We start from the raw sequence: 19454 nt of genomic DNA, 5'->3' as shown, positions 1-19454 counted from the left end.
CAGTAGGACAGTTCAGTGGATTACTTACTGAAGATCTACAACTGCATTTAAGACTCTTTTTGGATGTTTGTGATTTTTTTAGGTAACAAGGTGTTCCTGAAGATGCCTTGAAACTCAAGTTATTTTCTTATTCATTGCGAGATCGTGCCAAAGCATGGTTAAATGCTTTTCTGTCAAGAACGATGGCATCTTGGAATGATCTTTGTCAAAGATTTTTGTTGTGATATAATCCTTCTAATATGAATGCGAAATTAAGGAATGATATTACATATTTTCAGCAATCCGAGGATGGGACATTGTATGAAGCTTGGGAGAGATTCAAAGAACTACTTAGAAAATGCTCGATGAATAGTTTCCAACATTGGACACAGATGGAAATGTTTTACAATGGATTAAACGTATACGTTGTTAGATAAATCATATAATGAGGTGTATGAGATTCTAAAAAGGATAGCCAACAATGATTATCAATATCCGACTACAAGAGTAAAAATAGGCAAAAGAGTTGCTGGAGTAATAGAGCTTGATGCAATCACCTCATTAACAGCTCAAGTATCATCCCTAGCTAATATGATTAAAACATTGAAGAGACCAGTCGCAGTGTAGGAAATGAAAGTAGCTGAGCTAACATGTGTTTGCTGTAGGGAAGATCATGTTTTTGATGAATGTCCATCGAACCTAGCCTCAGTATATTACATGGGAAATTTCAATTGGAACAATAATCCATATTCCAAAACGTATAATCCAGGGTGGAAACAACATCCCAACTTCAACTAGAGTAATCAAGGATTAGAAAATTCCAATAATGTTGCTCAACAGAATGTCACAAGTACACCACCTGGATATAATCAACCTATGCAACGGCAAAATGTTCAACAAAGTTCGAAATCATCTTCTTCATCTATGGAAGCTCTATTAAAGGAATACATGACCAAGAATGATGTTGTAGTACAGAGTCAATCTGCATCTTTAAGGGCTTTAGAAAATCAAATGGGGTAGATTGCCAATGCGTTAAGTTCGAGACCCCAATGAGCATTGTCGGGTGATACTGAAAGTTCAAGATCTTAATGGAATGAGAATTTCAAGGCCATTACACTTAAAATTGGTTCTCAGCTACCTGGAGTTGTTAATGATGTCGCTTTTGAAAAGGACAGTTCAGATTTTACACATGGAATGAATTTAGAACCATTATGGAGCATTCTACAATGGAGAAGATCAAACAAAAAAATGTTAAAGCAGAACCAACTCGTGTTGCCAATAAGAATTCCACGAAAAAGGAACCTCAACAAGTTGAAGAAAGGCCACTGCCACCTTTCCTCAGCAATTCCAAAAGCCTAAGCAAGATTTTCAATTCAAAAAATTCTTGGATCTCCTAAAGCAACTTCATATCAACATACCGTTGGTGGAAGCATTGGAGCAAATGTCGAATTACGTTAAGTTTATGAAAGATATCTTTTCAAAGAACCAGTGATTAGGGGAATTTCAAACTGTTACTCTCACTGAATGGTGCATAACAATGTTGATGAACAAATTGCCATGAAAACTGAAAGACCCAGGGAGTTTTACTATCCCTTGTTCAATTGGAAATTATCATGTTGACAACACATTATGTGATTTAGAAGCAAGTATAAATTTAATGTTTATGTCTGTTTTCAGGAAGTTAGGAATTGGGAAGGCAAGACCCATCACAGTCATGCTCCAGCTAGCAGATCACTCCTATCCGCATCCGAAAGGTAAGATTGAAGATGTGTTGGTAACAGTTGATAAATTTAATTTTTTAGCAGATTTTATTATTCTAGAATGTGAAACTAATAAAGAAGTGTCGATTATTTTTGGGAGACCTTTTCTAGAAATAGGTAGAATGCTAATTAGTGTACAGAAAGGTGAGTTGATAATGAGGGTTAATGACAAAGAAATAACTTCTAATGTTTTTAATGCCATGAAGTATGTAGATGAAAATGAACAATGTTACGCCATTGGATTTCTCAACTTAGTATTAGAGGAAGAGCTTACAAAGTTTTGTCACAGTAATTCTAATGATGATGGAGCGGCATTTAAACTGACTGAAGTAGAAATGACTAGTGAACTTGGTGAACATTTAGAGACCAAGCAATTTGAGTATCGACAATGGAGGAGTTTAGAATCTTTAGATTTGTCAAATCATTCTTTTAAGCTTCCTAGACCTTCCATAGATGACCCTCCTACTTTGGAGTTGAAGCATTTTCCATTACACTTAAAGTATGCCTACTTGAGAGACAACAACATTTTTTCAGTAGTCATATTTATTGAAAAAATCTAAGAAAATAATGGGGTGGACAATTACTGTTATCAAGGGAATCAATTATGCTATATGTATGGATAAGATTTTATTGGAAATTGCCATGGAAATTTTATTAAGCAGTAGAGAAGACTGAACCCTATTATGAATGAATCCATTAAGAAGGATATTATTAAATGGCTTGGTGCTGGAATAATATACCATATTTTCGATAGTTCGCGGGTGAGCCATGTTCAATGTGTTTCCAAGAAAGGGGGTGTCACTGTATTTAGCACTGACAACAACGAACTCATCCCAACTCGTACTGTCATAGGATGAAGAGTATGCATGGACTATCATAAGCTTAACAAAGCAACTCGGAAGGGTCATTTTCCTTTGTCCTTCATCGATCAAATGTTAGATAGATTAGTAGGAAAAGTCTTTTATTACTTATGGAAAAGTTATTCGGGGTATAACTAGATTTCCATAGCTCCTACTGATCAAGAAAAGAGCACTTCAACATGTTTGTATGGAACCTTTGCTTTTAGACGAATGTCATTTGGGTTGTACAATGCCCCAGCAACATTTCAGTGTTGTGTTATGGCAATATTTTCAAATATGGTGGAGAAAATTCTGAGAATTTTTCATGGACGACTTCTCTATGTTTGGTGATACTTTTGAGAGTTGTTTAAAGAATTTGGAGCTAGTTTTTTGTCACTCTAAAGAAACTAACCTTGTTTTGAAAAGGGAGAAATGCCATTTCATGGTTTGTTATTGCAACCACCTACTACGTTAAAGGTACTTGAAGTTCCCTAGGCCATGCAGGATTTTATCGAAGATTTATTAAGGATTTTTTGAAGATATCCAAACCCCTATGTGTTTTACTAGAACACAACAAAACCTTTAATTTTGATAAACTTTTCCTGAAAGCATTAGAAGATTTAAAAAAACAACTGGTGACAGCACCGATTGTCATAGCATCAAATTAGACACTACCTTTTGAACTTTTGCAGAATGCCAGTGATTTTTCTGTAGGAGCAGTGTTTGGGCAAAGAAAGGATAAAGTGTTTCATTCCATTACTATGCAAGTACTAAAAATGAGCTATTGGTTGTGGTATTTGCATTTGACAAATTCAGATCTTATTTAGTTTGTACCAAATTTATAGTTTATACGGACCATTCTGCGACTGAGTATTTGGTGACCAAGAAAGATGCCAAGCCAAGGCTAATTTGGTGGATCTTACAGCTACAGGAATTTGATCTTGAAATTCAATATAAGAAGGGAATCGAGAATCAAGTGGCTGATCACTTGTCGAAAATTGAAGTAGGTAATGAAGACGACAATACTCAACTTATTAAGGAGGATTTTCCAGATGAGCAAATGTTGGTTGCCACGGCATTACCTTGGTATGCCGATATAGTCAATTTCTTAGTAAGTGGATTGCTGCCACTTGGGCTTAACAGTCAAAGGTGAAGGAAATTTCTCCATGATGCAAAGAAATATTATTGGGATGAGTCATTTTTATTCAAATATTGTGCAAATAAAATAATTTGGAGGTGTGTTTCGAATGATGAGATTCAGAGTATTTTACACCACTGTCATTGAACACCATATGGAGGACACTTTAGGGGAACGCGAACTACGAAAAAAGTTCTACAATCTGGCTTTTATTGGCCAAACACGTTTAAATATGCTCATTAATTTTGTTAAGCTTGTGATCGTTGTCAACAAACTAGGAACTTACCAAAGAGGTATGAAATGTCATTGCAAAATATTCTAGAAGTTAAATTGTTTGATGTGTGGGGAATCGACTTTATGGGTCAATTTCTACCCTCTTGGGGTAATATATACATCATTGTAGCAGTAGATTACATCTCGAAGTGGGTTGAAGCTGTCACTCTCTCTACGAATGATGTCAAATAGGTACTAAAGTTCCCGCATAAGAATATTTTCACTAGGTTTAGTACTCCTCGTGCTTTGATTAGTGATAAAGGTTCTCATTTTGAATACAAATTAGTTGCTACTGCCTTGAATAGATATGAGATTAGACATAAAATTGCCATGGCATATCACCCTCAGACAAATGGACGAGTTGAAGTCTCCAATAAAGAAATTAAGAAAATTTTGGACAAAATAGTCAATCCCAACCGCAAAGATTGGTCATCTAGACTGGATGAAGCTTTGTGGGCATATTGTACTACCTTCAAGACACCATTGGGAATGTCGCATTTCAAGCTTGTATATGGAAAACCTTGCCATTTTTCTGTTGAACTTGAACATAAGGCATTTTGGGCAATTAAGAAATTGAGCATGGATTGGATTAATGTTGGCAATAACCGACTACTAGAACTGAATGAGATAGAGGAATGCAGGGCGCAAGCTTATCAGAATGCCAAACTATACAAAGAAAGGACAAAGCGATGGCATGATAATATTTTTCCACAACAATTTGAACCTGCACAACAGATGCTGTTGTTCAATTCTAAGCTAAAATTGTTTCCTGGAAAATTAAAGTCTCGCTGGTCAGGACCCTTTGAAATAGCTCATGTCTACCCTCATGGAGCTGTGGAGGTCAAAGATGTGAAGATTGGACTTACATTCAAAGTCAATGGACAATGATTGAAGCATTATTGGGGTGCCTCTATAACTCGAGATAAACATTTTATTGCTCTTTGAAATGCTTAAGTTCCCATCTCTGCATTAGTTTTTTTGATTTAATCGTTTTTGCTTTATTTGTTTTTCTTTATTTGATTGGGATAATTATTTTTTTATTTTTTCTTTTGTAGGTATACTAAGGATTGGGCTTGATAGATTAGTAGTTAGCCTATTAGAAATACTTGCCAGTTTTACTTTATTTACCCCTCGATAAAATTTTTACCTTTCCACCTAAACTTTCTTTTACCATGTTAGACCATAATTTCACCCTTCTTATCACCCATGTTAAGGTTTGATTTTTCTTTTTTGTTTACCCTAATCGATTCATCTTCTTTCATTGTTACTATTAGTTTCTTTCTTTTTCAACATTTTCTTTGTTTATTCCATAACTGCAAAGTTCTTACCTTTTTCTTTTTACAGTTACTCTATCTTGTTTTGAATGGCTCGATATGCTCCTCCTCCACAGGCTATTGCACCACCAAGAACCTTTTTCAACCAAGCAACAAAAGAAAGATCTACCCATAATATCTTTAAGCGATCATTTTTTTTTAAAGAGGATTCATTTTTAAAGCTGAACCTTTCATGGGGTATGATTACTCTATATTGTCAATTATCGAAAAGCCTAGAAGGCAAGCTTTTTGTGTCCATCCTGATGATGTTTTAACAAAGGTTGTCAGGGAGTTTTATGCCCATTTGACGTCTCCCAAAAATGCTTTTATCTATGTAAGGGGAGCTTCAATGCTTTTTAATGAATACTCCATTAATGCCCAATATGCCCTGCCCGACGAACAAGATGAACACACCCAATTTACCGCTACAATCACCACAGCTGGTCTAACTTAAGTTGTGCAAGAACTCTGTATTGAAGGAACCAAATGGATGGTGTCACGACAAGACTGCTCCACCGTGGAAAGAACATCGTTGAACCCCAAATGTCGAGTATGGTATCATTTCCTTAAATCCCACCTCAGCCCTTTGACATACAACTCCACGATTTCTAAAGAAAGGATGCTACTGCTTCATTCCATTCTGACAGGAAGGAAAATAAATGTAGGAAAAAAATATGTTCATAGAAATCCACCACTGTGCCTAGAAGAATGTCAAAAGCACACAAATTTCTGTCTCTTATCATGACAATGTGTCAGCGTGTTAATGTTCCTGTTCAAGCTAATGAGGATACTATTCCAAGCAAAGGGGCCATCACAAAGTAACTTGCTATAAGACTTTTAGGGAAGGAAATTCCACGTTCTCCACCCCCTGGTTCTGTATCTACATCCCCCACTCCCACTTGTGCCCTAGCAACCCCTTCCACTTCTCACAATGCCTTTGAGCAATGTGTGCTCAATTCCCTTGAGAAGTTGTACAAGCAATTCATTATGTTTCAAAAGCAACAAGTGCGGATTGCCACAAACCTAGGCAGAACACAAAAAGAGATGGCTCTCTTTTGGGGAAATGCAAGGAAGAGGGATGCTGCTATCAAGAAATCCCTTCAAAAGAATTTTACCAAGCCTATGCCTGTGTTCCCCAACTTTCCTAAGGAACTGTTATCTGAGGTAAAGGAAGGGGAAGAGGATGAAACCTAAGCTGATGCAGCCGAACCTACCACCACCCATACTACCAATAAGAAGAAGGACCAGAGGGAGAGAAAGAGAAGACAAAATCTGTGAACATTGAATTTGACTAGGAATGAGAAGAAACAAACCCAATTTCTACACCAACTGAACCTGTTATTACACCTATCCCACCTCCATCGACTGTGCCAATATCAGAGCAAGATCATGAGATTAATAATTTGATTGATGATCTAACCAAATCAGATGATGAGGAAGACAAGTTGCCAATCAATTCCTTGAAATAGAACTAATGTTACAAACATGTTTCCCGCAAAACAACTCACTCAAACTGAAGTAACAGTAATTTCTTTCCAAGCTCAAACTCGCTTAAACTTGTTGCCAATCATTTCATCATACATTCATAACTGTTGTCTTTTCATTTTTTTTATATGTCTTTTCGCTTTTTTTATTTTTGTCTGTTCATGCATTGAGAACAATGCATTCCTTAGGTTTGGGGGTGTGTTGTGCATTAGATAGTTGTTTTAGTATTTGTTCATTTTTCATTCATTTTTCCATGACACACAAATGCCAGAAAACTATTAGACTGCAATGAGTATATTTTTTCCAATGATGTTCGATAAGGAATTTAATTCTTCGGCATACCCAAAAATTTGTAACATCGAATTAGGTGAGTTTAGTTTAGAATGGTTGCTTGAGAATTGACCTCTAAAAATAGAGTGCCCTAATTCCAATTACGATTAGTCTATAGTAGGTTTCTTTTAAAAAACTTAGAAATTCTTAAGGCTAAGTTCAGGATAATGGTAATTCTCAATTTATAATAATAATAATGATAATAATAATAATAATAATAAATGCCATAAGTTACTCTAATGCTTGAAATTTCCAAGTAGGTCAGCAATATTTTGTTTGCTCCATTATATTGTTGATTAGAAAAGTAAGGTTAAGTAAGAGTAATAAAAGAAGCAATTTAGGGACACTCCAATGTAGTGCTTGGTTGAGTAGCTAATGAGGTAGTTGTCTGCTCCATCCATCTTCTAAGTTAAAATCATTGTGACATGATGGAATACTTGGCAATTTAGTGTATGCTCCATTGTAATTGTTAAGAGAAAAACCATGTGACAAGATGAATCCCCTAGTAAAAATACTTGTAATTGAGTTATGCAAGGCTAGATTTAAAAAAATGAATAAGAAAAAGAAACTGAGTTTAGATGAAAGATAAATGAAGTAAATTAGAAGGTACTTGATATAGTTGAAATTGTTTGAGCAATTAGGATTTTTTATTTTTAGCGCAATATTTTCTGCACTTACTTTGCTAAATAAGATCATGAAACTTGAACTGATTCTCGGAGACAAAAGATCGCTGAGAATGGAGGTTAAAGGAATATGTTTCATACGATTTGGTAGTACAAGAGGTAATTATGTGTTCTAGAAATTCTTGCATTCATACATATTTTGCTTGAGGACAAGTAATAGCTTAGGTTTGGGGGTGTGATAACTCTTGGAAAGAGTTATATTGCTTAAGTGGATATATTTGCATTTTTAGGATTTTTTATAACATTGCATCATGAAACTTGGGTTGTGCTTTCAATGTTACTATATATTACTTTTGTTGGTGGAAGGAAAGGAATTGTTTGTGTTTGTAGCAGGTGTAGGAAGGAAGAAGAGAAATGAATGAGTGAAGTATTGTTAAGGCAAAAGGTTGAACAGATTGCCAGGATAAATGCCATGGCAATTCCAGGAAGATACTAACGCAACACTCAGTCCTCGTCACTCTCAGCCAGTTGGACGTGTACTAGATAAATCCACCTAAAAAAGGGAGAAAAGTGTGTGTTGAGAGAGGGGACCTACCCTATAAAAGAGGAAAGAGAGGAGAATTCTACACACGGGATTTTAAATGAGGATTTAAGAGCTGCTTTTCTTCTCCAAAAAACTCTCGTGAAAAATCTGAAGAAAAGAAGAGAGGGTAGTAGCTAAAGCACAGAGTAGAGATGCAATGAAGGGGCCGAAGGATTCAACCTTGGTTCTTGCACAATATTGCAACACTGGAGTTGGGAGTTAATTTGGCGAAAGCTTTTTGAAATTCTTCCTTCATTATCTTGATTAATTTCTGTGAATTTTAACTGTTAAATGATGTTTGTAATAGGCCAATTTAGCCCGGGCTCACAAAAAATAATAAACCCAAAATAATAAAACGAAGACCAAGTCCAGTCTAAAATTATATCATTTGGCCCGATCAGAATGACCCATTACTTGAAAAGGTTGAAGGTCCATCTACAAGCTTGACGCATATGGAAACATAATCTTCAAGGATATGCAATCTTAGATATGATATGCTATCTTAGAAGATATGATTTTGTAATCTTAGAGATTTAATTTGTAGATACCCATTAATCTTAGCCGTTGATGTAATTGATCTGTACCGTTGGATTTAGGGAGACTCAAATATAAATAGAGGCCTCTCCCTTTATTGTAAAACACTTGCGTTTGAAGCAATAATAATTCTTAAGAGCATTCACTCAAATTTCTCCCTCTCTTGTGTTTTTATTTTCTATGGCTTGTTCTTATTTTGTTCTTCGTTCATCTTCGTTTCTTTTTAAGTTGCTTTCATTTTAGTTGGATTTTGGTGGAGGAATTTCGTTGAGTCTTCATATTGTGAGAGTTAGGCTGACTTAAGCGTTTTTTAACCTTTTTTTATTTATCCATTTAATTGTTTAATCATTAATTATTCTTTTACTTTTATTCGTTTATTTATCCATCAACTTTCTTATTTACATATTGTTCATTCATTTAACCATTCTTATCATTCTTTTATTTTCTTCCATTAATTATATACTTTATTTGTTTTTAATATTATGTCACACATGTTGTTTATTTTTTAAAAACTCGTGTTATAAACCATCCATTTTAAATTGTTTGATTATTTGCTTTAAATTTATTTTCCATATATTATCAATTGCAAATTTTTTTTATACTATCTATTTTATATACCATTTATTTTTAAGATGTTCTGTGTATAAGTTGTTCTAAATTCCTTATTACACAATATTTATTTTTAAACTCATTTATATATTATTACTTTATAAATTACCTATTTTCATTTTTTATATATTATTTATTCCAAACTTATACATATATTACCTACTTTTTATATATATAATTTATTTATTGATTTGTATATTGTTGATTTCAAATTTCTTTTTCCCTTATTATTCATTTTCAAATTCATTATTTTTAAACTTGTTTACATTTTATTTTGCCTTTTTTTTATTTTATACTATTTGTTTTAAATTCATTGGTATTTGATTATTGATGCTAGTATTTAAATAATTGATGTCTTATAAATTGTTCATTTGTATTTTCATATTGTCGTTTTTTAATCAAAGTTTTTACGAATCGTTTTAATATTGCGTCAATTTTCCCCAATTTTAAAAAAGAAAACTTTTAAAAATAAGGCAATATTCGGTACTTTTGAGCTTTGAGAAAATTGTGCCCTAACTTACTGGGTTTCGATTTTTTTGATCCAAATAACCGAATATGCTGTTTAAAATTTAATACATGAGACAAGCTTAGTTTCGAGGGTTAAAATGTCATATCCTAACCTACTGGATGTAACATCTTATTACTTCGGGACAAGGAGGTCTTAACATCAAATTTGATTTTTTCAAGTTTTTAAAGAGGATCGTATTTTAAAATCTTTCCAAATTTTTGAAATTAGGACGTTAATTACTAAAGATAATGGGACGATTGATTGCTTAAATTTCTTTTTATTATAATGTTTTATATTATTATATGATAAAGATAAAATAATGAATAAAAAAGGTTAATAAAATTAAAACATAAGCCATCATCTTCTTTAACACCGAATGACCATGGAAAGAAAGAAATGGAGAAGCTTCAAGCTTCGACCTACCTTTGGACGATGCATGTAAGTCCGTTTTAGCCCATTTTTCAATAATTTTTATGTTTTTGATATTGTTGCAACTAGGTTCAGCTAGCCCGTACCTTCGATTTTGAAACTGTTAAAGATTTTGAATGTTTCCATTGATGAATCTTGTGATTTTTTATGTTAAATGATGAATTTTGAACACTGATTGATAATTAAAAGTATTTTGTTAAGTGATTTTTATGAATTTACCTATTAGGGGCTAAATTGTTATATTAATAAAAGTATAAGGATTTAATGTGAAATTGTTGCTCAAATGGGCTGTTTTGGATACCATGAACATTTGAATAAGCTCAATTTTGGGTAAAATGGTTAATTTGCATGTTTTGGGCTCAGTGACTAAATTGAATAAAAGTAAAACTTTAGGGGTAATTTTGTAAAAATGTCAAAAGTAACCAAATTGCATGAAATACATTTTTTTACTGCCTAAATTAATAAGTTGAATGAAATTATTAATTTAGATCAAGACTGGGTGAAAAATCTAGGAAAATGAAAAATTATCAAAATGCCTTTGAACTTTGGTATTTCTGCAATTTAGCCAGGTAAGTTCATATGAACTATACAATGTATAATTTTGATTAAATTGAATGTTAATATGTGATTACATAGTGATTAAACCAATATATATATGTTAGTATGCAATTTACTGTGTTATGAAACGTCGTAAATCCAATGATGTACGACGATTACCGAGCCCCGTTTGAACCTTAGGAATTCGTAGGATACAAATGACATGTCATTAAGGTTTACATGATTTGGGTACTGGTCCTGAACGTCCTAACGATGGTTGAGGTTCTGCATGTGGTGCGGATACTCCACAACTTGGGTGAGCAGTATCGTGTAGCTATGTTTCGACCCACAACTCTTGAGAGCATACCGATCTACAGCTCGTGTGAGCATACCATTTTGTAGCTCATGAGAGCATAGTGAGCATACCAATTCACAGCTCATATGAGCATACATGTACAGGATTTGATGGATTACAGTTATATGAGTTAGCACACTATGTGTGAGCTATCTCGGGTATCTAACGATATTCTAATGGTTCAACGGGCATTATTTGGATATGAAGTGGTAAGAGTTCGATATGAAATAAGATATAGATACATGTGAATTTCATTGAAATGGTATTACATGGTATATTGAAAGTGGAAATGGATGATATATGTATATGATAAATGAATAAATGTTGTGTTCATCCATGTTTATAATGCTTATGTTATATGTTTATTTGGTTAACATGTTTAGTGTACATGCTTAGGCTTTGGCCAAGTTGTGGTTGGATTATGCCACATTAAACTTATAAGTTGCATTGAAATGGTAAGTGCTCAAATGGAAATATGTTTGTGTTCATGAAAGAGGGGTAAGGTTTAAATTATGTAATTTCTTATGAAATGGTTTACCATGTGGCTAATTCCAAAATGACCTATGTTTACATACACTAGCTTGTACTATGGTTGAATGATATGTTTATGTCTTGTGTATTATGCATATGTAACGGGTGTGGAAAGGTAATGAAATAGTAAGTTCATACCTGAAGTGTAGAATGATGAAAAAGGGAATAAAGAATTAAATTGATGTTGTTATTTGAGCTAATGAGAGTAAATACAATAGAAAGTAATGAAATGCAAATTAAAATAAGAAAATTTGAAAGGGTTTAAAGTTATTTAAAATCCTACTATGCTAGGGATGATATGTATAAGTGATGTTGTGGATTTATTCACTTTGTGAATTGTTGAATATGGCTTCTTGAATCTTGCGGTATCGGTATAGGATTATTCTTGATATATATAAATTTCATATTTGAAATGGATTGATATGACTAAAGTTTATATGAGCTTACTAAGCATTCATTACTTACGTGGTTGTTTTTCCTTACTTTTCAGATTATTGGAAGCTCCATCGGGTTGGGGGCTATTCAGAGATCCATCACACTATCCATCCATTCTACTAGTACTTTTGGATGTTTTGATTTTGGTTATAATGGCATGTATAGGCATTTTTGCCTAATGTTTGACCTATGTGTTTTGGTTGTTGGAATAGCCATATGGTTTGGCTTGTGTTATGGTAACTTGGTTGTGATTATGGTATTTTGAATGTTGACAAAGGTTTGGTTTTTTTGGCATGTATATAAATGGCCTTAAATTGGTTGATATCATAGCTTATTCTGCTAAAATTGTTTAAGTTAGAATGATTGATTAAGTATGCAAATTATAAATGTCTTATGGTTGGTATGAATGTGGTAATTTGGTACATTTCTTATAAATGACATATGTGATCTTTGGTGCAAATTGTTGAATGGTATATTTGGTATGTTTTGTTAGGTAAAGTAAACGGTTTGTTGTTGTTGCAAGTTTAATAAAAAGTTAGTTGAACAATTTGGCTAATTTGAATATGTTATGGTACATGTTTAGATAATGAGTTTGAGATGTCATTGGACATATTGGTTGTATGTTGTTATACCTTATTTGAATAGTTTGATTATGCATGGTTTTGGTGCATTTTATAAGGCTTGTAATATGTGAAAAAGTGCTAGTAGGTACATGCTAGGTTCGGTGAGAAAAATGGCTTGAAAATGACCTATTTTTTTATCTACACGGGAAGAGACATGCGGGCTGGGACACGGTCGTGTGTCCCTACTTCGAATGTCCATACGGCCTAAGACACAGACATGTCTCTTGGCTGTGTAAGTCACACAGCCTAGCCACATGGCTGTGTGACCCCTGGAGTTTGTAAATTTTCATCTTTTTCTAAAAAATTCTATATGTTTCCAACTTAGTCCCGACTTGCTTCTAATGTGTTTTTAGAGCCTCGAGGGCTCGTATAAGGGACAATACGTATGTTATTGATTGGTTTTGTTGTGATTGATGGTATGAATTAAATGTTTTAAATTTTTTGATAGTTTTGAAACGTAAACTCCGGTAATGCTCCGTAACCCTATTCTAACGACAGATACGGGTTAGAGGTGTTACAAATTTACTCGGTTTTTGTAATTTTGTTTCTAGTTAATGGAATTGTATATCTATATTTGAGATATATTTGGTTATTTATATAACAATAAGAATAGAAAGTATGATACATGTATATTATTAAGAAGTGATTGTTAGTAGTAATTCTTGGATGTGATATTAATTATTTGTGAATATAACAAGTTTTATTGTATACAGAAATGAAGAAGTGCCCCTATTTGCACAACTATGCCCATGTTCTTACTTCGGTGCCCCTGTATACACTTCAGTGTCTCTATTTGCACTACTGTGCTCCTATTTGCACTTCAGTGCCCTTATATACACTTTGGTATCCATGTTTGCATGATTGTGCCCCTGTTCACACTTCGGTGCCCCTGACTGCACGTATGTGCACCTGACTGCACGTAATTACCCCTGTTCTGCATCTATGATGCCCCTGAAAATGGAGTGATGATCGAGTATATGAACCGAGGACTAATGATTTAGACTAAATTATATGGGTTGTTACATGGAATTGGTGTGGTTACTCAAGTACTCAAGTTAAAATTTCTAGTTCATCGGGATATGGAAAGAGTTGAATTGCAAATTATTTATGTGCTTATCTATTATGGCATAATCATAGAAATGGTAAGTGAAAGATATTATAATGAGATTATTTGTTACATGTATGGATTGTTACTTTGAGAATATGTGATTTATGGCATGATAAAGTCCTTCGAAATGAAGATTGTTTTTATGTATTTGGATTGAAGAGGTAACATTTGAGTTATATGGACGAATGATTTATATAGTGAAATTCTTTTCATGGTATGAACGTGTAATTAAAGCTTTACAGAATATATGAATATATAAAATTATCTATGATTTAACGTAAGAATATGAAATTTATGATCAGCTTAGTTAAAAGAAGACGAAGATACATGGTACTCATATGATAAATGAATGGTGAAATTAAAATGTTTGATATATTACATGCCTTGTTTAGGCTAGATTTATATGTGTATTGCTTCACCTATTAACCTTGTGAAGTATGATGTATAGGAAAAGGAAATTTGGCCTATGATTAAATGAGTTTTCTTATGGTGGTTTAATTCGATGCAATTGGTAAGTTTAGGTTCTTTTATATGATCTTACTAAGCATTAGTTGCTTATATAGTTGTTTTCTTTATTTTGTAGATCATCGAAAAGCTCGAACGGTTGGAATCTTTGTCGGAGCATGATCAAACTATCCATCAATCCACTTTGGTAGCTTTTGAATATATTGAATTTTTTGTAAGTGGCATGTATAGGATTGTGTGTTATTTTGGTATGATTTGAATATAATAAGGTTTTAAGTGTTGTTTTGGTGGTTGGTTTGTTTTTGAATGATGCCAAGTTCATTTTGGTTTATGTCTTTTCGATGAAGGTTTATAAATGATGTGTATTCATATGAGATTATTGTAGCTATGCATACTCCCATGTAGGTAGAAGGAAGAAGATTGTTTGATATGTTTGTGATATGGCCTTTTGGTATGTATACGGTATGCTAAATGATGGAAATTATATTGTTGAATAGGTTCAAAATTGATTGTAATTGTGGTACCTATTGTTGGTACATTGGTTAGAACATATAGGATGATTGATTTGGTATATTATGAGTAAGTTTATAATGAGTTTTGGTCTTATGAATGTTTGTGAAAATGGTGTGTATTGATGTGTAAGTTCTAGCTTGTTTAAGGGGTTTAATTTGAAAGCACAAGGGCTGTCACACAGCCATGAGTCACACACGGTCACCCCACACGGTCGTATGCACTTTGTTAGTTTTAGTGCAGGTTTGACATGGTTTGAGACACGAGCTGATACATGGTTGTGTGTCTCACGTCAATGAGTTACACAGTATATGACACAGGCTAAGACTTGTCCATGTGTCCCTACTTTGAATGCTCACACAGTCTGAGCTGTGTCACACGGTCGTGTGACCCTTGTTTTCCAAATTTTCAAGTTTTTCCTAAAATTTATGTTTTGATTCATTTTGATCCCTGATTGCTTTCAAACTAATTTTAGGGCTCCATAAACCTGGATTATGTCCCAAGTGAATATTTATTCTGTGAATTGATATATGTTTGACTTAAGATAAATTGTTCTGTTTGGTTCTGTAGCACTCCAATCCTTAATTCGACAATGGAGACAAGATATGGGTGTTACACTAAAGGGTAAATAATATCTTCTCATCGGCATTACATGATAGATGAAAAGCAAACGTAACTACGGGTTGTTTGTCTTTGTGCTGAATGACTTAATTACTATTTGATAGTAATTGACTTTTCAAAACAAAAAAAGATGTAATGATTACCATGAGATAAAATAGGATCATATTGGGAAAATGGATTTATCCCAAAGAGATTAAGGATATCCTATAAGTATAACACACTTATGACATTGGATGAACACTAATTAAGTAGTTTTCCTAATGGTGTAATCAAGGAGAGCTCATTTACAATACTATAGTGGAATGACTTCGTAACTAAATAAGTTTATAATTAATAAGGAAAAATTTGGAAATTAATTATAAATTATCTTAGCCCTAATTATTTTTGTCCAATCGATCTCTCCGCTAGCTCATTAAAACCAAAAATGAATTGCATGTAGAAACAGTTGAATAGAAATGAATGAAAATGATGATGTTAGAATAATGGGTCACATTTCCAAATGAATGCATTTTCTCAATAAGTATAGAAATGACTTGGGAATTAATTTAAAATTTTCAAATTATCATTTAATTATATTAAATAATTGAAGTTCAAAATATGGAATTAAATTAATTAGTCATCATGAATCCATTGAATATTGTAATTAAATATATTTCCTTATAAATTCTTTTACAGTAAAGTTGACATAACTTTAATGAAATCAGAATTAGGTTGATAAAATTCTTTAATTGAGAATTTAATTTAGTTAATTTAATTAATTAATATTTATTTTGGGAATAGAAAACAAATATTAGGTTGGATTAAATTATAAACTACTAGGTCAAAAGTTCAAGAAGCACGCATAATTGAACTCAATACATGAGAGGCCCAATACTACCCCTCATGAATATGAAAGGGAGGAAACCCTAGTGATATTTTACTAGGGTGTGTCGCCTAACCCTAGACTGGGAGAGTGTTTTCTTTTAAATAAATATTATTTGTGTTACCTTCATTCAATCAGGATTCTCCTATCTCTCCTTATAAATAGATGGCACTAATAAAGCTATTAACATAAGTTTTTACACACAAATTTCATATATTGTTATTCTGCCAGAAAGTAGTGAAACTTTATTTTCTTAGAATAAATTTATTTTCTAGAAATAATAATTTCTATCGGTTTCTATTGTGAGAATTACTTTCTTACTGAAAGTAATTAAATCGTTTGTTGTTTTGTGTTTGGTTTGTGTTGCTTGAGCCCACACTCGATACAATTAATGGTACGAGGATAGCAGAGAAGATCATTCGATTGAAAGCTAAGAACTATACATATCCGTCTCAAACAAAGCACAAGTACTTTTTAGGAAAAGTTTATTGCTAAAAATATCACAAATCGGCTCGGTTTTCAAATTTTTTAAACTTCCATTGTGATTGAAAAACCTTTTCTAAATTGAATTTTTCCAGCATGACCCTTACCAGTAGTGTTTGGGTGACTCTGACTTGACTATCAAGTGTAGGGTCCTAAGGACCAAATTGTACTATTTGCAAAATTTTAGGGGTCTTTTTTTAGTTTTCTCATTTTATTTTATTTTACTTTAAACTTTTATGCTTTTTTTTTGAAACTTTTAATTAATAAAAATATAGCAACATATGTTTAATATTATAATTTAGAAATTAATGGACTATTTATCGCTATGCCCACCTTTCTTTACCCAAATTTGATCAAGTACAATCAATCAATATATCTATGAACTTTAAAACCTATTCCGGGATCAGACTTATCATAAAATATTATTTTAATTTTGGATAAATTTTGGTTATTACACAACTCATGAGACACTATTTCAATACACACAAGTTGAAAAACATTTGAAATAACATAAGTGACGATAGTTTTAGTGTCAACAAGTTGTGACCATTTTTGTGCCACAATTGCTTACAATTTTAGTGACAAAAATTTAGGCACAAAAAAATTACATAATTGTGACGACTTTACAACAATTACCACAAATACTATACTGACGGAAGTATTTTTAACGACTTTAAATCTGATGACTTTTTATAGTTTTAGTGATGACTTTAAATGCTAATTGTTGTAGTGCACCCCACTGTTCTATACCAGGTCTACTAACCTCAACCTCTACTTAAGCACCACTTGTGCTTACGAATACCTCAATGGAGAGCCCCAGCAGCTTTCACGGTGGTTGAGAGCTAACACCGTTCGACATCCCCCAACACGGACTCCAGTTCCGAAACACATCATCTCCTCCACTGCCCCATGACAGCCAAGTGAGATTAAAGATCAAACATGAAAAATTCAGGCGACAAGCTGGGGGACAGAGTGTTAGAAAAAGGGCAATCCAAAATAATGAGAACAGGAATTGGTCGGGTCTTAATCGATGGCACAAAAAAGAAGGCAAGAGACATGCATCTTGGGTTTGCAATGGAATGAAATATTATCATCAATTAATAAGGTGATTACAGTGCATGTGACCACTTGTCCAATTTGGCAATGCCTATTTCCTTTTCAGAGTTTCCAAACTGCCCATCTCATTACTCACTTCGGGCTCCACGGCTGTTCCTTCCCTTTGCATAGCCTGACAACGTTGTTTTCCACCAAAAGTTTTTTTAATTAGTTTCGCCAGATTTTATTTTAGTAGGACATTTTTTTCTTTGTTTAATTAGTACATGTAATATGCATATGGTGAGTTATTCTTTAGCAGCAACAAGCGAGTTGGTTATGTTTGACTTTTCCAGATCCAATTGACAGCAACAAATTATAAAAGATTTGAGATGAGATGTACCAATTATGGAACTTGAAATTGCCAAACATGTCATCATCACTTGTTTCATCCCAAGGAGTATACAGTCTTAAATGTTAATTAATTAACCAAAAGAGAGTAGCTACAACAATTCATTTTTTTTAGTATTAATTTCTTTATATAAAAATAGAAAATTAAAAAATATTAACTATTTTTTAAAATTGTATTTATTAATAAAGAAGAGGAAAGGAAAATAAACGAGATAAAAAGATAAAAATATTTTATATTTTTATAATATTTAATTCAAAAATGGAATTTGAAATATAATATAAATTATTTTTTATATAATTGCATTTATGCATAAAGAGGAGAAAATAAAGAAATAGAATATTTTTACAACTATAGTGAAATAAAAAGTTTATATTGTATGAATATTTAATTTGAATTACAATTTATTTCTCTTTTTATTTATCTATGACAATAGAAAAGAATAAAAAAAAGTTTAATGGTTAAGAGGGACACGTGTCATCAATTGGCATTTAATAGTCTACTAATCTAACTATTAAAATAAAAAATTTTAGTTTAGTCTACTACCTTAGCATGCCTTTGGTCTGCTATTTCTAGCATGTTCTATTGTTTCTAGGTTTTGTGTTTATTTTTTCTTGGGATCGACGACTTTTGGAGTAGTGTTGTTTGATTCAATCGTTGATAGCGTGTTTTGTTTATTGAGAATGGAGAAGGATTTGGCTGATTTGTCATTAGATGATAAGGAGGAAGAGATTCTACAGGCACAAAGATGAGTTGATTTTGTGATTGAGGATACTGAGTTCTGTTTGGTGGAGTGTTTTTTGGCGGCTAGTGTCATCCACCTTCCAACAATGAAGAGTACAATAACAAATCTTTGGCATCTGGTTAGAGGGTTCCAGATCTCAGATCTAAGAGAAAAGGTTTTGGTTTAAATTTTTTTATAAAATGGATATGGAGATTGTTATTAATGGGACTCCTCGAACTTTTAATGAATCTTAATGAATCTTTGGCAAGGCAACTAGGCGACTTCCTTAGAAATTTTGTGAAGTATGATTGAGCAAGTTTGGGAAGGGGATTTCAGAATTGCTTATGTGTTAGAGT

The sequence above is a fragment of the Gossypium hirsutum genome, chromosome D03 (assembly GCF_007990345.1).
Source record: "Gossypium hirsutum isolate 1008001.06 chromosome D03, Gossypium_hirsutum_v2.1, whole genome shotgun sequence".
NCBI classification, from domain to species: domain Eukaryota; kingdom Viridiplantae; phylum Streptophyta; class Magnoliopsida; order Malvales; family Malvaceae; genus Gossypium; species Gossypium hirsutum.
The sequence above is the reverse complement of the archived record's forward strand: the minus strand, read 5'-3'. Positions refer to the sequence as shown.